At 36.7% G+C, this 27,018-nt stretch overlaps 1 long non-coding RNA gene across 2 annotated transcripts in view; it reads left to right on the plus strand.

The window, feature by feature from the left end:
* Positions 1–26,983, plus strand: part of LOC113261137 (uncharacterized) — a 358,028-nt gene extending 331,045 nt beyond the window's left edge. Inside the window, exons 5-8 of one of the 2 annotated variants that reach the window (XR_008956275.1) lie at positions 9,080–9,255; positions 16,035–16,103; positions 23,681–23,758; positions 25,264–25,327. This is a non-coding gene — a long non-coding RNA (uncharacterized LOC113261137). Of the gene's footprint in view, positions 1–9,079; positions 9,256–16,034; positions 16,104–23,680; positions 23,759–25,263 lie in introns of both variants that reach the window. The other variant, XR_006410371.3, reaches the window with a different exon arrangement.
* The last annotated feature ends 35 nt before the right edge of the window (positions 26,984–27,018 follow it).

Genomic DNA, 27,018 nt, shown 5'->3' on the forward strand with positions numbered 1-27,018 from the left:
GCAAAATTTCTCTATTCACTGTCTTTTTCTTCCTCAGTCATACTTGACTTCCACAATCCAATCCAAAATGGGCCCAAACATCCGTCTTCTGCTTTACTGAATGTGTACATCTGGACAATGCTGGAAATAATCGCACATCTGGCCGGTTGGTGTCAGATTCATGGCCACAACCTTAAGTGGGTACATGACCATGATATTTTCAAGTAAGCTCACTCTCTTACTGTACTTCCATGCTAATATTACACCTTTCCTTTCATCCTCCTACCTTTCTCATATATAGTTGGTATCTTTTACCCATATTAATGATCTTTCCTCAAAAATTATGTTCCACTCAAAGTATCCTCATCTTATTTGATGGCAATTCCTTCTTGTCATTTTATCAGGCTAGTAGCTCTGGAGTTAACCTTGACTCCCCTCTTTCTTTCACATTCCATCTCTGGTCCATCAGCAGTTCTTTTTATGTTCAAAAGAGTTTCAGAATCTAACCACTTCTCACCTCCTCCACTGTTGCCCATATGATCTGACCTACAATTTTGATTATTGCAATATCTTTCCAATAGATCATGAACCTTGGCTTAATTGTCTTGGCTCTAATTGCCATCACTTAAAATGATGCCTGCCACATAGTAGATACTCAATAAGTATATGATACAATTTGATTGAATGATGCATCAGCATTCAAACATATCCATTAAGAATAACTGACTCTTTTCAACAAATGGTGCTAGGACTTACTGTAAAGATGGCAGTATCTCCCAAAGTGGTCAATAGAGTCAATGCAATCTATATAAAAATCCCAATGATATTTTTGGAAGAAATTTAAAAATCCGTCCTAAAATGCTTATGGAATCACAAGGGACCCCAAATCAGAGAAATCTTGAAAAAGAACAAAGTTGGAAAACTAAACTATTAATCATCTCTTATTTCCACGTCCTTTTCCAGTTAATGCTTCATTTTCTACCACTGTCACCTCCAACCTTCCTCACGCCCACCAAACACAAAAGTGTTGCCTCCTTCTGTTGTGTCTACCTTCTCACTTGGCACTTGCCCATCATCTTCCTCTGGATTCTGCTTTCATGTCCCCCACCACTCCATGTTCAAATTCAAACAGACACAATCTATCCTTATATGATCTCTCAGCAGGATTTGACACTTTTATTTTCTTTATCAACAGGTCTTCAAATTTTTCTCATACCACTCTGTGTTCTGATTACTTTTCTACTTTTCAAGTTATTTCTGCAACCAGACTGCAAGTGTCAGAGATCCTCAAGGCTCAGGATAAGGGCCTTTGTCTTGAGAGAAAAGACAAACAGGAGATAAATAACACCTAAATAGAAAGGAAAGCTAAGTTTATCACAGAAAATAATTTGGAAGGTACCTATCCAAACAATATACCAGACTCCATTCATATTCTTGTGATTCAACACTAACTTGGTGCAATATATTCGGTCATCGGTATATATTATACTCAAATGCATTATCAGATTATAAGCTGAGTGACCAGAATAATAGCTAAAGGCATGTCTTTCTACTAGGTCTATGTGGCAGGCTTCAAATATTTTGAGTGTAAAAAATTTGTTTAATTAAATGATTTTTTAAAACCCAACTGAACTAAATCTACAAAGTAGGAAGAACATAGGCTTGCAGACAGCCAAATCTTATTTTTTAATATTAATTTTTTATTATGTTTTATTAGTCACCATACAGTACATCCTCAGGTTTTGATGTAATGTTCCATGATTCATTTTTTGCGTATAACACCCAGTGCTCCATGCAGTATGTGCCCTCCTTAATACCCATCACTGGCCTATCCCAATCCCCCACCCTCCTCCCCTCTGAAGCCCTCAGTTTGTTTTCTAGAGTCCATAGTCTCTCGTGGTTCATTCCCCCTTCCGTTTACCCCCCGCTTCATTATTCCTTCTACCCATCTTCCTGCTATTTCTTATGTTCCATAATTGTCTTTCTCTGCTTGACTTATTTCACTTAGCATAATCTCCTCCAGTTCCATCCATGCTGCTGCAAATGTTGGGTAATCATTCTTTCTGATGGCTGAGTAATATTCCATTGTATATATGGACCACATCTTCTTAATCCAGTCATTTGTTGAAGGGCATCTCGGCTCCTTCCACAATTTAGGTATTGTGGACAATGCTGCTATAAACATTGGGGTGCATATGGCAGCCAGATCTAATCCATTATAACATTATAATAGCTATTCAAGGTACTATTAATTTTCTCAACATCTTTGGTCTTCATTTTTCTATTGAAAAATGGGAATAACAAAGTTTAGCTCATAGAACTATTGTGAAAAACAAACTGTATGACATGTAAGCACTTCCCACCAGTAGCAATTTTTAAAGGAAATTTTCCTAATTGAAGTGCATTGATGTTGAGGTCTGTCATATACCTCAATTTCTGGATTATTCAGTTATCTTACCATTTCTTCTCATTGTCTGAAACATTAATACAATGATGTATATGAAATTTCCTTTCCCATTTTAGAGATTTGTAAATGTTAACAATTAAGGTGACTGATGTTCCATTATTCCTATCTTCCCAGTTCACTGGAAGATGTTTTGGAATCCTTGTAAAAACCCCAATGATGTGATAATTACTTTGATTATTTTCAAAGATATTTGAAGTCCTCTGATGTCCTTAACTGATACTTTTAACTGCTGTGCAAAGCTTGAGGTAAACTGAAGAGGAAAAAAGTTGTAAAGGGAATAAATGTTGATTCAACTTTTCAGTTAAAAAATAAATGCTATTTAGTTTGCAAAACAGCAGTACTGAAGCCACCATTACTAACACCACTACTGGGTAATTGAGCAGCATTTTTAAAAGTGTACAGTGATTTAGACTGATGCTTTTCAATGTTCAGTGTGCATATATAGCATCTGGGAGCTTGTTACAATGCGGATTCCAATCAAGTCAATCTGAACTGGGAGTAGAGGATCTGCATTTCTAAGCTCCTGAGTGATGCCCATAGTGTGGGGCTTCAAACTATACACATTTGCAAGGATTTGGAAGCCTTTGCTTGTGTAAAGAAATCTAGCAAAAAAGGAAATCATCCAGTTGAACTTCATTTATCATTTAAAAAAGATTTGGACTATGCAAAAAAATCATCTCCAAGAAGTCTTTATATTTTTAGAAGGCAAAGCGAAGAATGAATAAATACATATGGAATAAACTCACCCAGTATATTGGAAATAGTTTAGGATTTGATGCCAGAGATCTGGCTTTGAATTCATCTGGGCCACTCACTAATTCTGTGATCATGGACAAAACTACCTAAATAACTTTGAACCTCAGTTTACGTATTCATAAAATAAGTTCAATGATATAAAATTGTTATAAACTTTACATGAGAAAACATACCAACATGATGAAAAATAAAGATATTTGTTTCTCTTTTTCAACATACAGAGCTTTATTTTTATATGTTGTCTATACTTTATACTGTATATTACACTTCATACTAGCACTATTTACAATATGACTATGGCACACTTTTTTCTATTTTAAATAATTATGTAAATGTTAATCATGACATTGCAAATATAAACAATACCTATCATATTTAATGGTGAGTCTTTGATAGGAATCAAAAGATGTAATTATATAATCATTCCCATGCTAATGGACGAGTATCTTTTTATAGCACAATGATCAAAAGACCCACACTATCAAAAAATTATGAATTGTCTTGTTTGTACACATGTACATGAAAGGAGAAGACCTGCATTCAAGGCTCAGCTCTGCTATTAATTCATGTTTCTTCCGGGAAGCCACTTAATTTCTGTGGATCGTGCTTTCCTACTCTGGAAAATCATATTGGATTACAATTAAAATCTCTTCCATCTCTAAGATTCTAATCTCCATGCTATTTAGGTTCTTGCAGCTTCACTGGCTGAAAGTTTAACCACATGTATGTATATACCACGGCACAATAGTGAGACTATTCTCTGAACAGTCAAGTATGAAATCAGCTATGTAAATTCAACACTCACCACATGAATATATTTACATTCAGTTAATATTTGATGCTGATAAAATCACTCGATATGAATGATAAATCATTTCGATGTGAATCTGAAGTGACAAATATGGTTGAGCATTTGCTAGCTACTCTTCCAAGCTTTTTTTTTTTTTTTAAACTTAAGTTGTTAAATCCTCATTATAACCCTGTGAAGTAGATGCTATTATTATCTTCGTTTTACAGTTGAGGAGACTAAGGTATGAGGAGATTAATTTGTCTATGGTCATTCAAGGTTCCGATCCCCATGACTTGGCTTTGGAGGTCACATTCTTAACCACTGTGATAAGCAACCTGTGTCACCATAACCATAAATGTTTCTTAATTCGTAATTTATTTAGTTTGTCAGGTAGGAGCATTGGATTGACTTGTTATTAGTTGATTTATGTATACGAGACTCCCATAAAATCATTCTGTCAACCAGGTTAAAGATTGCCCTCACAAACATTTTGACCAAATATTATTTTGTTGCAGTATCCTGTGTAGTCACATGCTTGACAGATTTTTGATACCTGCTTTACCCTGCCACCCCTTGCCCTCACTGCACCATTCTTCCCTCAGATAAGAGAAAAACATGCTTAAGGGACCCAAGAAATTAAAATCATCAGAAAGTCACTCATTCTGTTTTTGTTAACGCATTTGAAACTGCTAAAGGAGAGGGATTTTCTTCTGGGTAGTATTGCAATACATTATGTAGTTTCTAGGGAAAATAGTTCACTGCGTTTTTTTGGTAACAAGTCAAGTACATATAAATTCAAGTCCAGGTTAAGTAGTTATGCTTTTTGAAGATTTTACATCTGGTGTGGTCTGCTCAGTGTCACCAGGTTTCCACAGCAATATAGCTGTAACATTCCTTCTGAGAGAACTTGCATCGGGCACACTGGAGCAAATTTATGTCATCGACCCCCACAAGGTATTAATCATTCTTTGAGGTCATTTTCAGCTATCAAAGTAAGTGCATCTGAAAAAAATTGCTAAAACTGCTTTCAAGCCAGTTCTCGTGGTTAGTTTTCGTGGCGGAAAAACAAAAGTTGAAAATTCACAAAACAAATTTCTTGGCAGAGAAAGTATGAAGATTGAGATTCAGATGAGGGTGTTGCCATTCATTAGCACACTTACAAAATGTCTGTGTTATGAAAACCAGGGCACACTTAGAGGAAAATAAACAGATTTATCAGCCTGGTTACAATTTTATGAGGTACAATGTTGAAAAGTTTCCACTGTCTGTGTGAAATCCTGACAAGATAATTCAGACATGGCTGGACTGATGTGACTTTTCTGTCTGGTGCTAGAAAACGCAGTAACAGCCAGATACACTTCTCATTTGAGACTAGGCCAGGTTCTAAAGGACTGTTTATATTTTCAAGATTTTATCTTGTAGAAGTCAGACAACCAGCTTTGGTACATGAATGGGAGCTGGTTATTACCTAACTAAATATCTGTAGTCAAACTGAGGGGAATGAGAGTGCTGACATTTAGTCAGGACTATTTCATTGTCAAGTGCCTCAGAACTTGGCTGACAGAGGAATTTCACCTCCATGGAAAAGCCCAGAGGCCTAAACTCTACCTGAATCTGGGCTTGCAGTGTAAGGAGAGGAAGCAGATATTTAAAGGTGGTCTAAGATGTATAAAGATTACAATGAGTCCATGGAAAACAGACTCATAAAGAGTCTTTTATTTGACATTTCTATCTTTATGTGCATATGAGTATTTTGTACTTATATGCATGTAATTTCATTAAGAAATACAGAATTTTAAAAGGAACCACCAACTGAAAGCATCTTTTCTAAACTGTTCTCTCCTACCACTTTCCTCCCCAGCCCTAAGTGAGATCTTATAGCTTGAGGATTTTTTTATGCACAGTTGATTCCAAAGCCCACATCTAAGAGGGAGAGTGCTGGCATCCTTGGTGAAGCTGTTCAATTTGGGACAAGACTTCCTGGTTCTTACAGGCATTTAAGATGGTTGGGGATGCAATTCAACTATTTCCAAGCAGTTGTCTTCTTGATGTTTCTCATTTTCCAACTGCAGTAGTTTGACAATAGGATTTTTTTCCCTAGTATAAAAATATTTAAGCGTAGTTTATTCCACACTTCTTTGAAACACTTACCAGTGTCTTAAAGTCTTATCCAAATTCATATGTATATTAAGGAGATTTTGCCCAACTTTTTGAGGCTTCCCCAATTTATAAGCACAGTGTGAAATATCTCAAAAAAAAATCAGGCTGTAAAAGAAGGAATTTAATGTTTTTAGGAACTGGAATTCCTTTTCAGTAGCAACAAATATTGACTAGATTATGTAAAGTGAAGAGTGATTTAATGAATAATTTCCCAAGGCTACTTGGAAGTTTACGTGTCTTCTTCTTGGCCCTGACCAACCCCTTACCCCACAGAACTTCTTTCCGAGTCTGGTATCTCATCTCACACTCTTTAGAAATAAGTATGCTTTATTTGTCCATTTTTCCCCGTGTATATAAAAATCCAACATAAGACTTTAAATCAACAAATATATAAGTATGTATTTGTTAGACTCAGTCCATATTAGGTACTGTACCAGGCAAACCTTAGGTCAGATGGGAAATAATAAATCAAGTATAGACTTGGTTACTCCAGTATGACAGTGATGGGATTACATGGGGTAGAGGGAAAATTCCAGACAGGAAGATTACTCAGCATTAAGCTGCTATTTACCATGGGTTCACCTAGCAAATGTGACTGTTTCATCCTACCTTAAATATTCTCTACAACTGCCTTTATATCAATGTAGAAGAGAAATACTTGGGATGAAACAGTTCAGTATAGTTTGAAGATGTCTGCCTCTTTAGACTTAGCCTATTTGTTGTCCAACATGCTAATTTCGCTTCTTACTGGCTGCTATAGACTGAATGTTCATGTCCCTCCAGAATTCATATGTTAAATCCTGATACCTAATGTTAGAGTATTAGGAGGTGGGGCCTTTCTGAGGTGGTTAGAGCATAAGGGTAGAAGATAGAGCCCTCATGAATGGAATTAGTGCCCTTATAAAAGAGGCTCCAGGGAGCTCTCTTGCCCCCTTTTCATCATATGAGGTTACAGTGACGGGCAGCCAGCTTGTGAACCAGGAAGCTGGCCCTCACCACATAGCAAATCTGCTAGGGCCTTGATCTTAGACTTTCTAGCCTCCAGAATTTGAGAAATCAATTTCTCTTGTTTCTAAGCACCCAGTCTCTGGTATTTTATTATCAATCCAAATGGACTGACACTCTGGCTTGTGGCCTACTTTTATAATCTGAAGTGTTGGGTAGTAGCTTTCTTTGATTTTTGAAGAAGGTGATATAGTACTTATTTCATAATTGTGCCTGTGTGTGTGAGAGAGTCTTCCAAATCTAATCATGTAATAGCTGCCATTTGATTTTCACAGTCTTTTTTTATTATAGATATGAGAAGCAGAGTAATAAAATCCATAGAAAATTAGACAATATCATTTTTAGCAAATAATGTACTTTTTCAAATCTAAAGTAACATGAAAAGGTATCATTGATTTACTGACACCTCTTTTAAAAGTCTACTTTTAAAAAGTCCACTACAAAGGTATGCATCAGTTATAAAAAATGCATACTAATTATGGAAATGTTAAAATGTGAAAATAAATCATTGCTTATAATTATGGAAATGCAATAGTTTTTCTTTTTATGTATCAAATTATTTTACTAGACATGATATTAAATTATATTGATTCATAAATACTTGAATGCCACCCATTTATGCTATAACAATACTTTATTATAGTGGGTGGTCAGTCATACAAAAACTTAGAGAATAGAATTCTAAAATGGAAAATGATTGTGCTCTCCCTCTATCTAAACTTGTTCTTGGAAGAATTTTGCTTTGAGAACTGTAATAATGCTAAGGTTCACGAACCTTCTCTCAGTCTCCTCAGAAACTTATCCAGATCAGCATTTCCCCATCTTTCATGGAATAAAAGGTGGGGATGTGGTCAGTTTTTCTGGGACATGTTGCCAAAACTTTAAGGTTATATCAACAATAGAGTGGATATAAGAATGAACCATCCTTTCTATTAAGATGGGAGGAAAAGAGACCCAATTTCATTTAGAGGTTTGCTTTGAACATTTTCTCTGTGTTCTGAAGTGACCTGAAGTTGCTTCTACCACCACACCCAATCCCACAAGGATTTTAATTGGCATGCCTGATAATATTGTTTTAAATTTAGTAGGGAAGGCCTCCCACCACTAACTGTTTCTATAGAGCATTATTGAACTCTTGGGGAATTTTTCCTCCAAAGAAAGCATGGAATTCCTCTCTGAAATATTTATTTCTCTAGGACTCCAAATGGAAGTGTCTGGAATAAAAAAGAGAGTGAGAATGAGAGAGTGAGAGAGTAAGAGAGAGACGGGGAGTGGGGGAAGGAAGGAGGGAGAAAGAGATTCTTGGCAAATAACTCTTTTTGGATTTTTTGCACATTTGCATTCAGCTGAGAATATATTTGACTTTTGCCAAGTGAGATTTGGAAGATTCTAACAAAAAACTTCAGAAGTGTGAACGAAAATCTACTGATCATTTTCCCTATCTTTGGAAATATACTTATTTCAATTTACCCGATAGGAAGGAAGTAAATGACTATTTATTTGCTCTTTGTTGTCTAATAAGCAGATATCATTGAACCTAAAATCATCTTTTTCTTGAGCTTTTAGGTTGCATCCAAACTCTAAGCTGCAATAATAGACAAGTCACCATTTGGGGTCCTGCCAAGATTTTTTTTTCTGATAGTAATTTTCCAGTAGTACACCCAAATTAAATTCTAAGAAGTCCAGAATATTTAGGCCATGTCAAGAGCAGTTGTCCTCTGTTCCGCCATTTAGATGGATGACATACTACCTGTAAGTCTACCCCTATCAAAAACAACTAGTCTACATTTCTTTTTTTTTTCCTTTCTTTTTTAAAAATCTGCATTTCTTTTAATTTGCTCATTCTAGTGTGAAACTTCACTGTTGGATACTTTTAGGGAATATACAACTATGTTTAATTTCCTTCTTATTATATCCTTCAGATGATCTCAGATGACCCACATCCTTTCTTATGCATCCTACAGAGATAATCACCAAAGAGTGGGTTTTGGCTAATAGACACTGATGCCCGGAAGACCAATCAAAATGAAGAGCCAGAGTCAAGATCCCGATTCCTTTCCTGCCATCCCTTCCAAAGTAGCCTTTTTCATGCATCCAGGTAATGCTTGGGCTCTCAATCCAAGATTAAAAACATCTGCTAGAGGACTTGTCAAACAGTCTTGGAACACTTAGTCGAATTCACAGTAACTCCATCTGGGGCTGGTGATACTTACTTCTTTCATATCTTTAATTGTTTCTAGCACCTCCATAGATCAAAGTTCTCTCCATAATCCTTTCTTTCCATCATGGCATATTTACCCATTTTATATCAAAATATATAATCTTTACCATCTGGTTTCATAGAGGAGTATAAATCTTTATCAAAGTAGATTAACATTAAGTAACTTTTTTCCCAGCTCTTTGTGCCTGTATTTCTTATGTGCAAATTTAAGAAAATCATCCTCTCTTCCATGTTAGAATTTAAATGTAGAAACAAGATTCCTGGGCTTTTCTCACTGTGGAATATTTTTACATGTTGCCTTGTGCTTGAATTTAGAAGTTCAAAGGAAGTTAGTGTTTTGTTATCCTTCATCTTCTGTACTAGAATGATATATATTGCTCTTACAACAAATATTACTTGATCTTGATTATAATTTTGCACGTTTAGAAATCTATGTCATGTCATGAAACTATAAACATCAAAAAGACATGATTAGTTTTTAACAATTTTTAGTACTTGGTCCAGTGACTAGTTTGTAGTAGATACTCAGTAAATTATTATATTAATACAATAGATTGTTATATTATTATGTAATCATAATACTCGTGTTAAATTATAGATTTTCATGTTAAAATGAAAATCGTAAATTGCCTAAATGTTGTAAAACCTTAAATAATAGGCTAAAATTATTACACATACACATAAATATTATGTAATGATCTGATTCATACAAATGAATGTATCGCTCTAGTTGTGATAATTCATAAGCCCCTATAAAATATTATTTCTGTTTCATCCTCTATCCCTACAATACTTCATATTTTCCTACTAGTACACATCTAATATACTCTTTTGTCTTGTACACAATGTAGTAGTTTTTTGCTTCTACTCACCCCACACTTTCTATCATGCACACAGTCTGGGTTTTTAATATAAACAGCACATTATTTACAAGAAAATAGATGGTTAAATCTTAAAATGTTTGTGCTGTTAATTTATTTTCTATAGCTAAATATTATCTTTTTTATATCACGTTTCTGATTGGATGTCAGTGAGTCACTCTTGAAAACACAGACTGAATTCTCATTAATTACTATCAATAAGATAAATTCACATTCTCTCTAATTCCCAACACTGAAAAGTAGGCATGGACTGAAGAGACACTTTTAAGTGAGAAGACCTTACTATAAAAAGTGTTCTGGAATCTGGTAGACTTAGCCTTTTATCCATTTTGGATAGTTACCAATTCTCTAATCCTAGTGTTAAGGGTAACACCTCAATCATGTTCCTCTTATCCAGGACTAAATAAATGTTTCTTTCTAAGGCAAAGACCCCTTTCAGAGAGCACACCATAAATTCTAAATATACCTCATATTCTTCTATTATGACATACGCCACTGAAAACTATGAAAAATGAGCTAATTTTAAGGCAAAGCTTTGAAAAGATAGCATTACTTATAATAGCATCTATCCTATTGAACTTCAAAGAGTGAAGTATTTCAAGAGCAAATGTCAAGGCTGTGTTGGGGAAATCTGTAGAGAGAAAAGAAAAGAAATATCTAAGGTCATGTGACTACACCAAGTTTTATTGAAATTATAGCTCAAGAAACTTTGGGATTTTGATGTAACATCATATTTACATTGATAAAGTGAAACATTTATGTTTGGACCATTAAATTTACAAATACATAGTTATCTAAAAAATAGAAATAATTTTTAAATATTTACAATGGTACTCTTTTATCCCCTGAATTTACTGTAGCTGTAAAAAGTGCCTCAAAGAGGAGAAAGATCCTTGAAGTGGGAATCCAAAGACATATTTTAATTCAGTGTCTGATACTAACTAGATAATATGATCATAGGCAATATATTTTTTCCTCTGGGCCTCTTATGTAAAATTAAAGGAGTGAACTATATAATTTTTAAAGTTCCTTTAAACATTGAAATTGTATGATCATATAGAAATGTTTAGATTACAATCATTCTACTCAAGCCAATGCCACATAAACCCTGCAGTGTCATCCCAACTCTCAACTGTAAAAGCTGAGTGAGGAGGCTAAAATTCACTCTCCTGAGGTGGTAATGAGGCACCTCAACACCCCCAAATGCTGATGTCAGGGAAAACCAAGTAGCAAGCTGGGACTTTCATCCCTACGGACCACTAATAAGCCCTTATTCTAACCCTCAGTGTCAGTGGAGACCAACTAGGAAGCCTAGATTTCCACTCCCACCCAGGAGTAATAAGACATCCATCCCTTCCCCTGTTTCCTGGGTGGTGTCAGAGTAGCCCTGGTGGAAAGTCAGGACTTTCACAATAGCTAAGCCCACCCAGCAGTAATGAGGAGCTTTCTTTCTTGTGTCAATGGAGGATAGGTGGGAAATTGGACTTTAACCACCACCTAACAATAATGATGAACTGCCCCCCCTTCCCTGCCAGAACAGTGTCAGAGAAAGCTAGCTGAAACAGAAGATTTAAATAAGATCTGAGTCTCAGAAGGTAATGCAAAAATGTCCTGGTTGCAATAAAATATCATTCATCATACCAAAAACCAGGATGATGCGAAGAAATAATCAAAGGATACTAACATCAAGATGACGTAAATGTTAGAATTATTTTACAAATATCTTTTTTTTTTTTTGAGATTTTATCTATTTATTTGACAGAGAGAGAGACAGCCAGCGAGAGAGAGAACACAAGCAGGGGGAGTGGGAGAGGAAGAAGCAGGCTCCCAGTGGAAGAGCCTGATGCGGGGCTCGATCCAAGAATGCTGGGATCACGCCCAAAGCCGAAGGCAGACACTTAATGACTGAGCCACCCATATGCCCCCTATTTGACAAATATCTTAAAAGAGCCATCATAAAAATACTTCAGTGAGCGACTAAAAACATACTTGAAGCAAATGAAGAATTAGAAAGTCTTAGCAAATAATTGATGATGTAAAGAAGAACCAAATGGAAATTTTATGACTGGAAAATACCATGATCAAAATTAAAAGCCTCAACGGCAGAGAGTAAGGGACAAAGGGAAGGATAGCTATAATTGAAATTACTCAATTTGAACAGCAGAGATTAAATAAACTAAACATAAATGAACAGAGCCTCAGGGACTTTAGAGATTATAACAAAAGATCTAATATTAATGTCATAGAATATCTAGAAGGAGGAGAGAAAAGGGCAAGGCTGAAAAAATACTAAGAAATAAAGGCTGAAAACTTCTCAAATTCAGCAAGAGATATAATGAACCCCACAGAAATTAATGTCAAAGCGCATCAAAATTAAAAATACTGAAAATTAAGGACAAACCTTGAAGCAGTCAGAGAAATACAACACCTCATATGTAGGAGAAAAACAATTAGAATGACAGACTTCTTTCAAGAATGCATGGAAACAAGAAGGAAGTGAGACAATATTTATTTTTCAGGTGTTATAGGAAAAAATTGTCAACTCAATCTTACAGCTAGTGAGTATCTCTCACTAAGAGAGATTTACTCTTAGTGAGACAAACTAAGGGAGTTTGTCCCAGGAGACTACCCTAAAAGAATGGCTAAAGGAATTTCTCTAAACAGGAAGGAAAACATTTTGAGAAGCAACCTTAGAATATCAGAAATAAAGAACATAATAAGCAAAAAACATGAATAAATATAATTGGCTTTTATTCTCCTTTTGATTTTTAAAAAAAATTATGTTGATGGTGGAAGCAAAAATTATAAAACTGTCAAATATGGTTCTAAATATATGTAGAGGAAATATTCAAGACAATTATGTTATAAATGGGTGAGGGTAATAAGAAGTAAGGGAAGCTAGGTTCTCTATACCTCACTCGAACTGCTAAAATGAAGACCACAATAAAATGTGGTGTATGTGTAATGTAATACTTAGAGCAACCACTAAGAAACCTATACAAAGAGGTATACTCAAAATATTACAGATATATCAAAATAGAATTCTAAAAAATGTTCAAGTAACTCACAGGATGGCATGAAAAATAAAACAGAGAAATGAAGAACAGAAGGAGCAAACCAAAACAAAGTGGCAAACAAAATCCCTACATATATCGATAGCAACACTAAATGTAAAAAATCTAAATATGCCAATTAAGAAATGGAGATTTGGCAGATTGGATTAAAAAACATGACCCAACCATATTCTGTTGACAGTAAAATTACTTCATGTAAAATGGAAAAGGTAGGTAGAAAGTAAAGGGATGGACAAAGATTTATCATGTAATATTAATCAAAGGAAAGCAGGAGTGACTACACTAATATAAGACTTCAGGACAAAGAAAATGACCAGAGACAGAGAGGGACATGATGTGATTATAAAAGGACCAATCCGTAAAGACATAGCAATCTTCAATATGTATGCACTAGATAATAGAGAAAATCAGTAGGAAAACAACCTCACGGAACTGAAAGGAGAAAGAGACAAATCCACTATCAGAGTGGACCTAGGGCTTGACAATAAATTCTTAGACTTGACACAAAAAGCACAATCCATAAAAAGGAAACACTGATAAATTGGACTTAAACAAAAATTAAAGATTTCTTCTGCAAAAGACCCTGTTTAAAACATGAAAAGATAAGCTACAGGCTGTAAGTCCATGCCAGAATGGTTGGTTTCTGATGAAAACTCTCTTCCTGGCTTGCAGATGGCAATGTATCCTCACATCTCAGAGCTGGGGGCTGGAGAGGATTTCTTCTTTTTCTTATAAGAGCACTAATCCCATTATAAGGACCCCACCCTTATGACCTCCTCTAATTCCAACTACTTCCCAAGGATCACATCTCCAAATACCATCACATCGGGGGTTAGGGCTTCAACGTGTGAATTTGGGAAGGAGGACACAAACATTTAGTCCATACAAAGGAGGAAGACTAAAAATCCCCAAATTAGAAAATAAATAGTTGAATACTTAGATATGTGGGCAATTTCATATTAACCCCCCGGATCTATAAGGTGACAATTTTAGAGCTCAATTGGAATTGGGAAAGAGTTTAAAAGAATTGCAATAAGCCCTTTGGTGTTTTCCATGAGGATAATCAACAGCATTGTTTGATTATGTTTATATGGACAAATATGTTTGTTTATGGATAATGTTAGGTCTCCTTGAATGAATATCTTCTATGTAAATAGACCTGAAATTCATACTATTCAAAATTATCTGTTGGTTTAGATTATTTTACATTACACCTTTTGTATGATATTGAAACATGGTGGTCTCTTTGCAGATCTGCATTCCCAGCCCCACATTAGATGAGTTTCCAGTGAAGCTGTCTAGGGAGCTGGGCTCTAGATAAATATAGAAAAATACTAGATACGATGTTGAGAAAGAATACCCACACCTTGATGTTTATGGAAATATGATTGCTGCTTTTAGGATTAATTCTCCTCTACATTTTTTTTTATTTTAAAAAGGGAACTTAAAATAACTTAAGCACGGTGCCAGCTGCACATTGGATACAGATGGGAATTCCCAAGTAACTTGTGCTATTACTACAAAAACTACAGACAATCCATGTCTAAAAATTTTAAAGGGAATCTTTAAATTACTCAAAGAATTTGGGGTTTGAAATAATTCCATACTGAACAAAGTTTACAATGAGCAGTCAGAAATGATCCTGGTGAATGAAACTATAGACATTCAGAAAGGGAGAGAAGAAAAGAAAAAAAAAATAATGAGGAAATGAAGAACACTTTTTAAATAAATGGAGATGAAGAATTTGTGTTAAACATTTTGTAATTGTGGGAAGTGGGAGAATGCCTAGTGATCAGTATAAATATTGACCAAGAGTTGGTAATTACTGAGGAATAGTTGATAAAAGTGTTCTTAAAGTCACTATCTGCTATTTTACAGATGAGCAAATACTTTATGTGACATCTCCCCCTCCTAATATCATCACACCGGGGGGTAGGATTTAATGTACAAATTTTGGAGGGACACAAACATTCCATCAGAATGTCAAAAATGTCAATAGAGGTTTTGATGGTCGTGGTGGTGTTTTGTTTGTTTTCAAGCACAAGCGTAGATAAAAGAAGTAAGGAAATATGTGTGCATACTTATGGCCTTTTTTCTCTCACAAAAGGTAGAGTATAATAGAAAATTGTTGTCCCTTGGTTTTTTTTAAATCTAATGTAATGATACCCTTGAAATCCCTCAATATCAGTTGATAGAGATACTCACTCCTTATAGCTTGGTGGTCTTCCATTGTATGAAAGTGCCTAGTTTATTCAACCACTGTCCTATGTATGGGCATTTAGGTCATTTCTAATATTTTGATATTGCAAATAATACTGCAGTGAAAACCCTTGAGCATATATGTTTTTATATTTTGGGGGATGTATCCTTAGGTTAAATTATTAAAAATGGAATTGGTGGACAAAAATTAAATATGAGCATCTTTTTGTAGGTTGAAGGGTCATTCGTGTATAAATTGTCTCTTTGTAATCTTTGCACACTTTTCTAATTGATTTTGGCCTTTTTATCTCTTGTTTTTTAAGAGTTCTTTACTACTGGTGGTGATTCTAAGAGACACACTGGTATGTTGTAATAAATGCCCAAGCAACATTATAATGAAAATTAAGAACTGAAATTCGCAGATGATTTCCTTCTTTTAAAAAAGAAAAGCAAATATAAGACCATCCCTAGAAAATAATACCCTCTATCCATTGCTTTCCAGTCTAGCTTGTTGCAGGGAAGAGAAGAAAACAAGAGCTCGCCAGCCCCCTGAGAACTGTATGTAACTCAGGTAAGCCTACGAGAACATCTTCTGTGTTTCAACGTCATCTTTCTTATATGATGAGAAACAAACATACAGTCGAACAATTCTCTTCAGAATAATCCATGTGGAATTTATAAATATGTCGATTCTTATTTGGTTTATATAGACTACAGTTCTCCATATATTGTTCCATTTAAACTTGATTATCATTGTCAAAGAAGTCCACTGCCCAGAACACTGCCTTCATAGATACTTTCTGTGGTACCTCATTACAACAGAAATTGTCTTTATTTCCATATCATTCTTCAGACCATACCCCTCTCATTTTCCCCCTTGGTGATCTTTATTATTACTAGCCTATTATTCTAACTTATAGTTATCAGGATCATAGCACATTGGATTCCCTAAGTATATATTTTTACATATTATTAGTAGTAACATCAGCCAACTTTCTTCCTTCCTCCCTTCCTCTCCCTCTTTCTTTCCCTCTTTCTTTCCTTCCCTCCTCCCTCCTTTCTCCCTCCCTCCTGTCTTCTTTCCTTCCTTTTCTGTACCATGTTCATATGTCTTCTCAGACCCAAGTTTATACCACATAAGGCCTTTCTCCGTTATAACTTCCTCATTTCAGAGATATTTCAGCATGGATGTGTAGACCGTGCACTTCAGATTACAGAACAAACGAAAGTGCCTAAAACTAAAATCAGGTGCTGCTGATTCTGTTAGACTCTCCTACATATTTGCGTTCTTTATTACCACATGTTTAGAGATTCAGGTTAAAGCCTGAATTTTTATGGCAACGAGGATGTGTTTATGTGTATTTTTCATTTCATTTGGAAATTGGCTGATAGAAGATTTACTGGTGAGAACACCAACTTAGATAAAATAAAAATCAACTCAACAGCGCCATGTATCACATGCTTACAAACTGAACGCTCACACTTTTGCAGTTTATTACCCCTGCCTCAGTACTCTTCCACTATTTTGAAACCTTTTATTCATTATTTCTCCATTTTCCTTTTTGCTACTATCCAGATTCATCCCCATTCCGATTATAAATAAGTTGCTTCTTGACATACGTACTCAGTCTGCAACCTGAGATAGAATTTCTTTCAAAAGGAATCAGATTTATCTCAACTAATGAGTCATTAAGTTTCATATCTATTGCCAAGTACATATTATCTTTTATTCAATATGATGTGCTGAATGCAGAAACTTCCCTGAATGCCAAAATATTGTTTCTCTCTTTCCACACTCTTTCTCTGGGGATCCATACATTTGTTCACTCACCTCAGCTCTGACCCACATGCCTGCTGTTTCCATCCCAGCCATCTCCATGAGCTGCCAATCACACTGCATTTGGCCAGAAGGCTTGGGCCTTTTGAATTTGTACAGCCAAATATCCAGAGACTGGGCTCACTCCACCCAATACTTTTGGATTTTGGTTTCGGCATTGTTTTTCACACAGACTTCCAGAAATGAGAAGTGGCTTTACCAAATCCCCATGCCACCTGGCTCTTTCTACTTCTTTATATTTCGCATTTTCCCAGCTACAATGTAGCAACCAACCTAAGAATAGGTAGCAAAAGACTCTTGGGGGTGCGTTGAATTTCACAATGAATGTGTGCTGCCTGACTACTGGTTAGGGGGCTTATTTACTAAAAATTTTACAATTTTTTGTTTTCTTCGAAGCCATCTCAGCAAGAGCTTTTGACTTTCAGTGGTAGGAGATAGAATGGTGACAGGTTGGGGTGCCTGGGTGGCACAGTGGTTAAGTGTCTGCCTTCGGCTCAGGGCGTGATCCCAGCGTTATGGGATCGAGCCCCACATCAGGCTCCTCCGCTATGAGCCTGCTTCTTCCTCTCCCACTCCCCCTGCTTGTGTTCCCTCTCTTGCTGGCTGTCTCTATCTCTGTCAAATAAATCAAATCTTTAAAAGAAAAAAAAAAAGAATGGTGACAGGTTGGCATGAGGTAGCTTTTGCCAGTTGAATAAAAAGAACCTAAGACTTTGGAGAAATTATCTAGGAATAGCCAGACATCATTTCCTTTAGGAACTCTTTGTAGTTCTGTTGAGCGGCTGTAAACTACTAAAGGTAGCCTATTTGCTTCTCACAGTGGCATTCTGTTTGCTTCTCAAGATTTGGAGTGAAAGAATTGGGAAATAGCAGATTACTATGTTTCATTACCTCACATTTGATGATGCTTATTGTTAGGATATGCAAATACCAGTCAATTTGACCAGAAGGATTAAAGAATACCATTTCATCATAGATAATTTGTTGCTTGTGCCTCATGAATATAAAAAAATAATAATAATTTAATTCCTTGACTCCATTCCCCTAAAATGGGGGATCTGTTATTAGTTAAAACTATTATCCTTCCTGTAGAGGATAGTTTTGCTGCCTTTCTTTTAACAGGTTTTTAAGTCATCACAGATCCCAAATGGGATCTTCCTCCTATAAGCTGAGAAATCAGAATTACAGAACACTAACTCTCAGTGGTACGCATTTGACACAATTTTCTCATCTGCATCTGGACCAAAATACACCCTGCATTTTTCTCTTGTGGACACAGGGAGCTAAGGCTGCAGGCCATATCATGATGACATCCATGAGGTTTCTGAGTTTCTATGGAGTCATCATAGTGGCCTGGTATTTGGCCCTCAGCTTTTTGTGTCCGGGATTTCAGGATATCAATTCTATGTTGAGATCTTGAGAAGCTTACGAGTCTGATTATATATGTACCAGAAATACATTTATAAGGCAGTTTTCAGATATATGTATTTATCTTGGAACACATCTTTCCAATAATCAAAAAGACCATTTCTGCTATACAAGATACCCCACTCCTAAGATCAAACCATTTAGAAGCCAAATTAGCAAGCAGGAATTGTTTAAGGGCTAGGAGATCGTACAGAAGGACTGGAGTGGGGTTGGAGGCTTCTTCATTAAGCCCTTTGAACGCTGTTGCTCTGCAGATTAGGATGGGATGTATTGCTTGAATCTTCCGCACACAGTCTCCCTCACACACTCGCTTATTCTGTTATTCTCTTGCTCCTTCTCTTTTTGTCTGTTCCTTTCTAAAATTGTTCTGATAACCACTGGTACATTTTTTTTTTCTGGCAAGCTCTCTTTGTCTCATATTCCATTATAACTACCTTTCATTTTCATTGCAATAGCACCTTTCTTCATTTCAACATAATTTCATACTATGTTACAACTCACAAGGGTATACATTTTTTAAAAACTGCCCAGCAGAGTTGCTATTTCCCAGTTTTTAAAAGATTAATACTATTGATAAAATTTCCAAATACTTTTTTTTTTGCCTTAAATAATTTTGGACAAAGAATCCAGTCTATCCATGGTGTACATATTCTACTTCGCTTTCCTCACAGCTGCTGAAATTTCCTTTGGGAGTCCATCTGTCTTTTAGGACTTTAAACCGTATACATCTGGACATAGCTCCCCAATGGCTCTTTTACAAGAGTCATTGAAATTAGAAGTGCCATCTTCAGTGAAAGTGCGTGGGAGAGCAAACTGCCTTTGGCTCCCGGAGCCATAACCAACAATTTTATCAAATAAGGAATAGATTAGAGAGCCAGTGTTGTGTGCAGTTCAGAAATCAGTTTCTCTTGCCAGAGGTTTGGATTTGAACTACAGCTCCACTGTTGCCTCAGTGGTGGAACTATGGGTCAGTTCCTTCTTAGCTTTAGTTTTCCTGTCTATAAAGGGTGGAAGCTAAAGCTCTCTTTCCCTGCTGCTCCCTCCATCCCACACCACCACTAGACTTGTTGTAAGGCTTCAGTGAGAAAACACCAAGCACTGAGGACAGTGACCAGCAGGGGCTAGTCATCAGGAAGTGTTGGGCCACGTGTTAACATGAGAATCGGGATAAGAATGCGGGACGAATTGTCTGCTGCCAACTCAGCATCATAACTACACCTTTCTAAGGTCTGGGAAATGGCGTTCCCCAAACTCCCCTTCCTTATTTCATTCTGGGTAAGATTTCCCTTTTTCCTTTGAGAGGAAGTTGCATGAGGTTTGGACGGCAGAAGAGAAGTTAAACATATTATTGTCTGGGTGTGGTGGCAGCCAGACTTGTAGGCAAGCATGAGAATCACAGCAGCTTTTTCATGAGCAAATGAGAACTACCCATATCATAGCTTCATATGGCAGAGGTCTTTCCTGACTCTCCAGACCAACTTCCCTGACTTTCCAGCTTCAGTGCCCTCGATTTTCCATGGAAACTCTCTGATCCTCCCGTTCCAGATCTTCCAACATCCTTATAAAACCTAATTTCTAAGTGAAACCTTTTATTCTTGGAAGAGTTACACTAGTGGGTCTGTTTGCCTGTCTGACCCCAGCCTGATAAGCTGGCTTTGGTCAGATTCAGGAAGATGCTGCAAAGTGGAGCTCACCTGAAACAGGGCAACTGCCCCTGTCCTCCATTGAGAAGGCTTATTTACAGATTATTTGAATATTTTTCTTGCCCATTAGACTATGGCACCAAGTCTCATGCATGGCCCATAGTAAGAACTCAGTAAACATTTCTTTTTTCTTTTTTTTAAAGATTTTATTTATTTATTTGACAGAGAGAGAGACAGCCAGCGAGAGAGGGAACACAGGCAGGGGGAGTGGGAGAGGAAGAAGCAGGCTCATAGCATATGAGCCTGATGTGGGGCTCGATCCCAGAACACTGGGATCACGCCCTGAGCTGAAGGCAGACGCTTATCGACGGAGCCACCCAGGCGCCCCTCAGTAAACATTTCTTGAAAGCCAGCATGTACGTGTGACTGCTTTTGTTTGGCCTTCCACTTATTCCCCATCTTCTCAGATGTGCTCTTTCCTCCTCTTCCAACACTGGGTAGTTGAACAAGAGCCGCAGTCTTGTGGTCACATTGTTCCTTGTTCGTTGTTCACATCACATCTATCTAATCAAAATTTTTCTGAAGAGTTTTTCAAGTGGAAACTCACAGAAGGGCCTCATTATAGCCTGGAAGCTAACCAGGAGCCCGTGTTTCAACAGTGTGAAGTTTGTCTGGAAGCAGGAAGTGGGTCCGAACATAGTAGGCACGTGAAATGGTGAGAGGATCCTGTCAGTATTTGAATCCCCTCGCTGCCTGGCAGAGGATGGCATATTCCTCACCATTACAGTTTGGTTGTGAAGGCTGATACATCACCTTTCCTGCCTAAGCAAGTGTGAATTGAGTTTCTGTCATTGCACAGAAAGATTTATCTGCTTGTACCCCACTAATTTTGTCATGCCCCCACTCCTGCCTTCACCTTTCTCTGTGCCCTTAACATCCACTTTTGGAAGAAGAGAAATGATAGAGGCAAAAGTTAGCGTTGAATTAGATAAGAAAATACGGGCACCTGTAAAAAGAAGACAGGACGAGTATTACTGAGTGGTCCTCAAAGACTAAGCTATGAGAGAGCAAAATTAAGATGAATTTTTTTAAGTTTATAAATAAATGCATTCTGTTCCGGCAAAAATAACCAAACCAAAAGCTAGTGTTAGGACAACCATTCAGTTTCCCATTGTGTTAGTTATCTCACTCTCCAGATCCACGCTAACTTAATAACTCCATTGAATCACATGCTTGCCATGTTGTATCATAATTTTTCTACCTACTAGCTGTTCTACTTTACTAATCTGTAATCTCTGGCAAAGCAGAGATCGTATTTTATTTGTCTGCACATTTCCAGCATCTAGAGTATTGCCTACCCCACAGTAGGTCATTGGTAATTTTATGTTGAACAAATGAAATGTACCTACACAAAGTGTGTAATAAAGCAATATCTCTGTCTTGACACACTTTTTAAAAAAGATCAGTTGGCACATTCAATCAAAGAAATATTGTACACATTATAGTTTAATGAGGAATTTGGACAATTTTTTGATATTTTGATTATATGGGAAAATATATACATACATATGTGTATGATGAAATATATATAATTTCCATGCACCACTTTAAAATATTTTTTAGAATTCAGACTGAAAAAATTTGGAAATACTATGAGGTAATTCTTTAGTGTGTCTTCCCTATCTTTCTCCCTTTCTTTCTTATTTCCAAGTAGCAGGCCATATGCTCCAGGAGCTGTAGATAGTAAGATGTGCAAGTTCTCAGTCCTTCCTTAAGACAGATGCTGGAGTCTAGTGACAGAGAGTAGAGACAGACACACTAGCGTCTACCTGTCTATCTGTTCTCTCACATGCTTAGAGTTATTAGAGATAAATATTATTTTATTATCAAATGACCAGCAAAGGACCCAATAGCAATAGTGAGTTTGTGTCTTAGAGTAAAACCTGACTCAGTTGTCAGCTCTCAAAATATGGAAAGATGCTATAAATATTTAACAACCTAACAAAAGTGGGAAAGAATACGTAGAGTGAATGCTCTGGAATAAGAATAATGATAACAATAATATCTGATGTTTAGAGTGCTAAGTGCCATGAACTCTGATAAATATATTACATATAATATCTATATTACTGTATACCTACAATAGTCAACAGGAGGTAGATATAAATTATTATATATATTGCAAACACAGAAAACTGTGCTAAAAGGTGTTAGGTAGCTTTCCCAAGATCATGTAGCTAACATGTGATAGAGCCAGCATTCAAACCCAAAGATGTCTATCTGCAGAGCCAGCATTCTTTCGTAAAACAGGGAGGCAGAGTGTCAAAAATACACTTGACAAAGAGAAAAATCATGCTGTTAGAACTGATAATATGGAGTGTGGACCCTAAGAAGCTGTGTGGAACAGGGTCTAATAGAAGCCTCATGATAGAAACCATGCATTTAGAAGGGTTGGGGATGAAGTTTAAATATATTAGAAAAGATTATAGCAGTTAAAGGCCAAGGTTCACAATGTCAGAGGTGGAAAACAGTCTTCAATAAATATTTAACTAAAATATGGCATAAATATGCTACAATAGAAAGGATGATGATCTTCATCGAGTCATTGCAGACTTTTCAAAGGTTGGAAAAAAAATATTCTTTTATCCACTTTGAAATGTTTACTCTACAAATATCTAAGATAAATAAATTAGAAATACACAGATTAGCAACAAGGTTGCTCCTAGACAGAGAGGCTCCATTTAAGCTACAAAGACTGAGAGTCTGGAAGAGATAGTTCATTGAGGAAAAGTAGAGTTTTCTTATCAAAGAAAGTGATACTGGGCAGGAAAAATAAAAGCAGATATTTGCTTCATGTACCATTTGAAATATATGTCTGGATTTTGTCTAGAATATTTAGCTGGAATTTCAAGGGCTTTGACTCCACTAGTTTTTTTTTTTTGTTTTTTTGTTTTTTTTTTTTCTTTCTACCCTTGGCTTTACATGTGCCTTGTCACTCCCAGCTGTAGCCTCAGCCAACATAAAAGAGCTCGGATGTTGTGGTAGAAAGAGCACCAGATTGAGAATCATCCATAACAGGCAGGAGTCTGTATATTCTTTGATTTGGCTACAACGCATCAAACATCAACTGAATTTGTTCTAAATCAAGAGATAGGGGACTCTAGGACCCATTCAGTTTTAAAATTCTGTTTTTCTTCACTGGTCCTCATCCCCTTAAGTTGTCAAATTCCTTCCCTACAGCACTCCTCCCACAGCCATCCCGAGCTGGTACTTCCTTTTCCTGTACATCTTGGCGTATGAACTCATGGTCTTTGCCAAGTAAGTTTTGTGAAGGTTAAAATATCTATTTATTTGAACATTTACATGTCAGCTCAGCTCTGAATTATTTTTTAAGGTGTTATGGACATTGTACACTGTGACAAATATATATTAAAGCCTCCATATGTAGTTGTTTGATGGACTAGAAGCTGCCAAGCCACTTCACTCTTATAGTGGAAGAAAGTAATCTGTCTCTAAGAATTGTTTTTATCATGAGAAATCAGTTAGCACAGTTTTATTTTACAGAGGAGGAAATTGAAATGAGGGTCAGCTGAGATTCTTGTCTAGGTCATACCTCATGTATTCTAAATCTAATTTTCTTCCATCTATACCACATAAATATTTTCTATAAAATGTATGTTTGAAATTAGCAGCCCAGCAAGCTGATTCTTCTTCCAAATGCCTATCCATTTATTCAACCATCATGTGTTTTGTGCCTACTGTGTGTCAAGCCCTATGCTGGGCATAGGCAATAGAAAAAGAGAAGCCAGTGATTGCTCTATTGATTGGCCTATGAGGTAGTGATAGGGTGCCTGAGGGCAACAAAATGGCACAGAGAATATACTGTGAGGAGTAGAATGATGGGCCAGGATATAATGTAGGAAATACAGTGAGAAGCATTTAATCCAGACCAAATGGGACAAAAAGAGGTTTTTTGAGGTAATAAGAAACGGTATAGAAATCAGCCAGGCACAGAAGAAAGAATGGACATTTTAGGCAAATGAAGCAGGGTACACAAAAGCAAAATGAGATGAAGCTGCCTCAACCCTTTGGAGAAGAGCAAATGGCTCAGCCTGGCTGGGACCAGGGCAAAGGGAAGACTCTACGTAAGAATTCTTCTTCTGTAAAATAATAAATAGATTGATATTATACTTTAAAGAAACATGCAATCAATCACAAAGGTAAAAGGGTTAAAAAAAAAAAAGGAGGTGTGATAATATAAGGCCTGAGAGAACAAGATCAGTCCCAGAAGGAAGGAAAATGAGAGAGAGAAGCATGAAAGTATCTTGACCTTTGGTCGCTGGGAAGCAGAGGAAGGTCTCTCTGTGGTCCCCCCAGCACAAATCAGTCAGCCAAGGTGAAAGTCACCTGAAGAAACAGACATAAGTCACTGTGTGCGTTTATTTTCCCTACCACAATCCAGAAGGAGGACCAAATCAATTCAGAATCTGTGGCTTTGCCTGCATGAGTGATAGCAGGTCGTTTTCAGTGGGCCAAGTCCAGCACTGTATTTATTCAGCGCTGAAATGCAGTGAGGGAACAGGGAGTTGGTTGGCTTCCAGAATTATGAAATAAAACATTTGGCCACAAAATTAACCAAATGAACAAACGTCTTTTGAGGTTTGTTGTGGTAGCTGCATTTTGCATCAAGCCTACTTTGGGATGTATAGGATTTTCCTCTTACACTCCATCGATTGGCCTCAGCCACTGAAAATCATTAATGTCAGAATATAGACAATATTGTGTATTATGAAATCCTCAGTCTTTTCCCTGAACTCCAACAGAAATCGATACCTGGGTCACTATAAAGGCGATTTGCTTTCAACACTGGTCATCTCACCAGGGAGGTAAGTCTGTAAAATTTTTTTAATTCCCCAAAGCCAATATTAACACACACCCTGAAGCTCTATTCACTTGAATCTGTCGGTTTCCTTTGTCAGCTGAGGTTGAAATTGGCTACACAACTAGACTTAATTAGGTTGCATTCTCTTGGCTCTGGATTTTATTACTTTTCAATAAATGCCTGATAAAAATGAAATAGGCCCACCCGCTCTATCAAAATCTTCAACTTGGGAAGGAATACATTCAAGTCGTTTTCAATATTCTTTGTATCTGTTGTGAATCCTAAAGCAATTCTAAAACCCGCTTTTTAATAAGAGCAATAAATTACCATTTTATAATAGTAAAAGCAACTTCTTCTTGTAGTATAGTAGAAATATCTTTGTGCTTAGGATCAGAAGACCAATTCTTTTCTCCTAGATCTGGAGCCAACTGCACTCTTTATATTGAACAAGTTAAACTTTCCCGTCCTTCAGATTCTTCCTGTGTAAAATAAGGTATATGGACTAGGTAGCCTCTACGATTCGCTGCATATTTAAACAAATGGAGTTCATTCAAGGCTTCTAGTAAAAGAAATCTGGAGACAAAACATTGCGTACATGACATCACAGCATCAAATCATTTTTGAATGGGTTTCATAGTCATTCTAATAATGATAGCCACGACTATCATGATACAGCATTTATCAAATGTCTACACGCTCACGTCACCATGCTAGACACTAAGATATTTCAAATAAACTAAACAGATGCAGCCCTGGCTGGACTCCTAGGAGCACAATAGATAAAAAGAGAAAATGGTTTCCCACATGAAACTGCTCCCTCAAAGGAACCATTCTTCAGGCTTTTCCTTCAACATGATTCATGATGTGTAGTATTCTGTTCACTTCCAGGTTAAGAAAGAGTAACTAAGAACAGAGCTGACAAATTAAGTCAGTCAGTGCCACCTGCAGTTGGAACATTGACATAAATCCTACCACTTTTTATAGGTAAATTTAATGGAAACTGTTCAGAAGAAAATCAATGAAACTATCAAATACTGGGTCCTTGTTATAGTTTTCAAAGGAAGAGGGAGTGGGAGTTTAAGATGAAAATCAGTACCTTAGGGCGTTTATACTCTAGGTGAGAAGATGAGATGTTTGATTACAAATTAAAATTCACTCCAGAAATTCGTCACCATTTTTAATAGTAGTTGAAGCTTACATTCATAGAAACACATAACAGTGAATGCAGGACCTAATGATTGGCATAAACAGAAAATAGTCTATGAGCTGAACATAGAATAACTGCTTTGATCTTTCAAAGACTCATCTGTGCCTTGAATGGGGCACAAACTTCGGATATCTTTGCTTTTATTGTTGTCTTATTCACACTCTTCTCATCAGTGTCTTATAATTTCAGTGTACTTATCTTTTGCCTGTTGGTTAAAATTTATTCCAAAGTATTTTATGTTTTTTGGTGCTATTATAAATGACATTGCTTTCTTAATTTCCTTTTCAGATGGTTCATTAGTAATATATAGAAATGCAACTGAGGGGGCGCCTGGGTGGCTCAGTCGTTAAGCATCTGCCTTTGGCTCAGGGCGTGATCCCGGCGTTCTGGGATCGAGCCCCACATCAGGCTCCTCCGCTAGGAGCCTGCTTCTTCCTCTCCCACTCCCCCATCCTCTCTCGCTGGATGTCTATCTCTGTCAAAAAAAAA

The sequence above is a fragment of the Ursus arctos genome, unplaced genomic scaffold (assembly GCF_023065955.2).
Source record: "Ursus arctos isolate Adak ecotype North America unplaced genomic scaffold, UrsArc2.0 scaffold_3, whole genome shotgun sequence".
NCBI lineage: Eukaryota > Metazoa > Chordata > Mammalia > Carnivora > Ursidae > Ursus > Ursus arctos.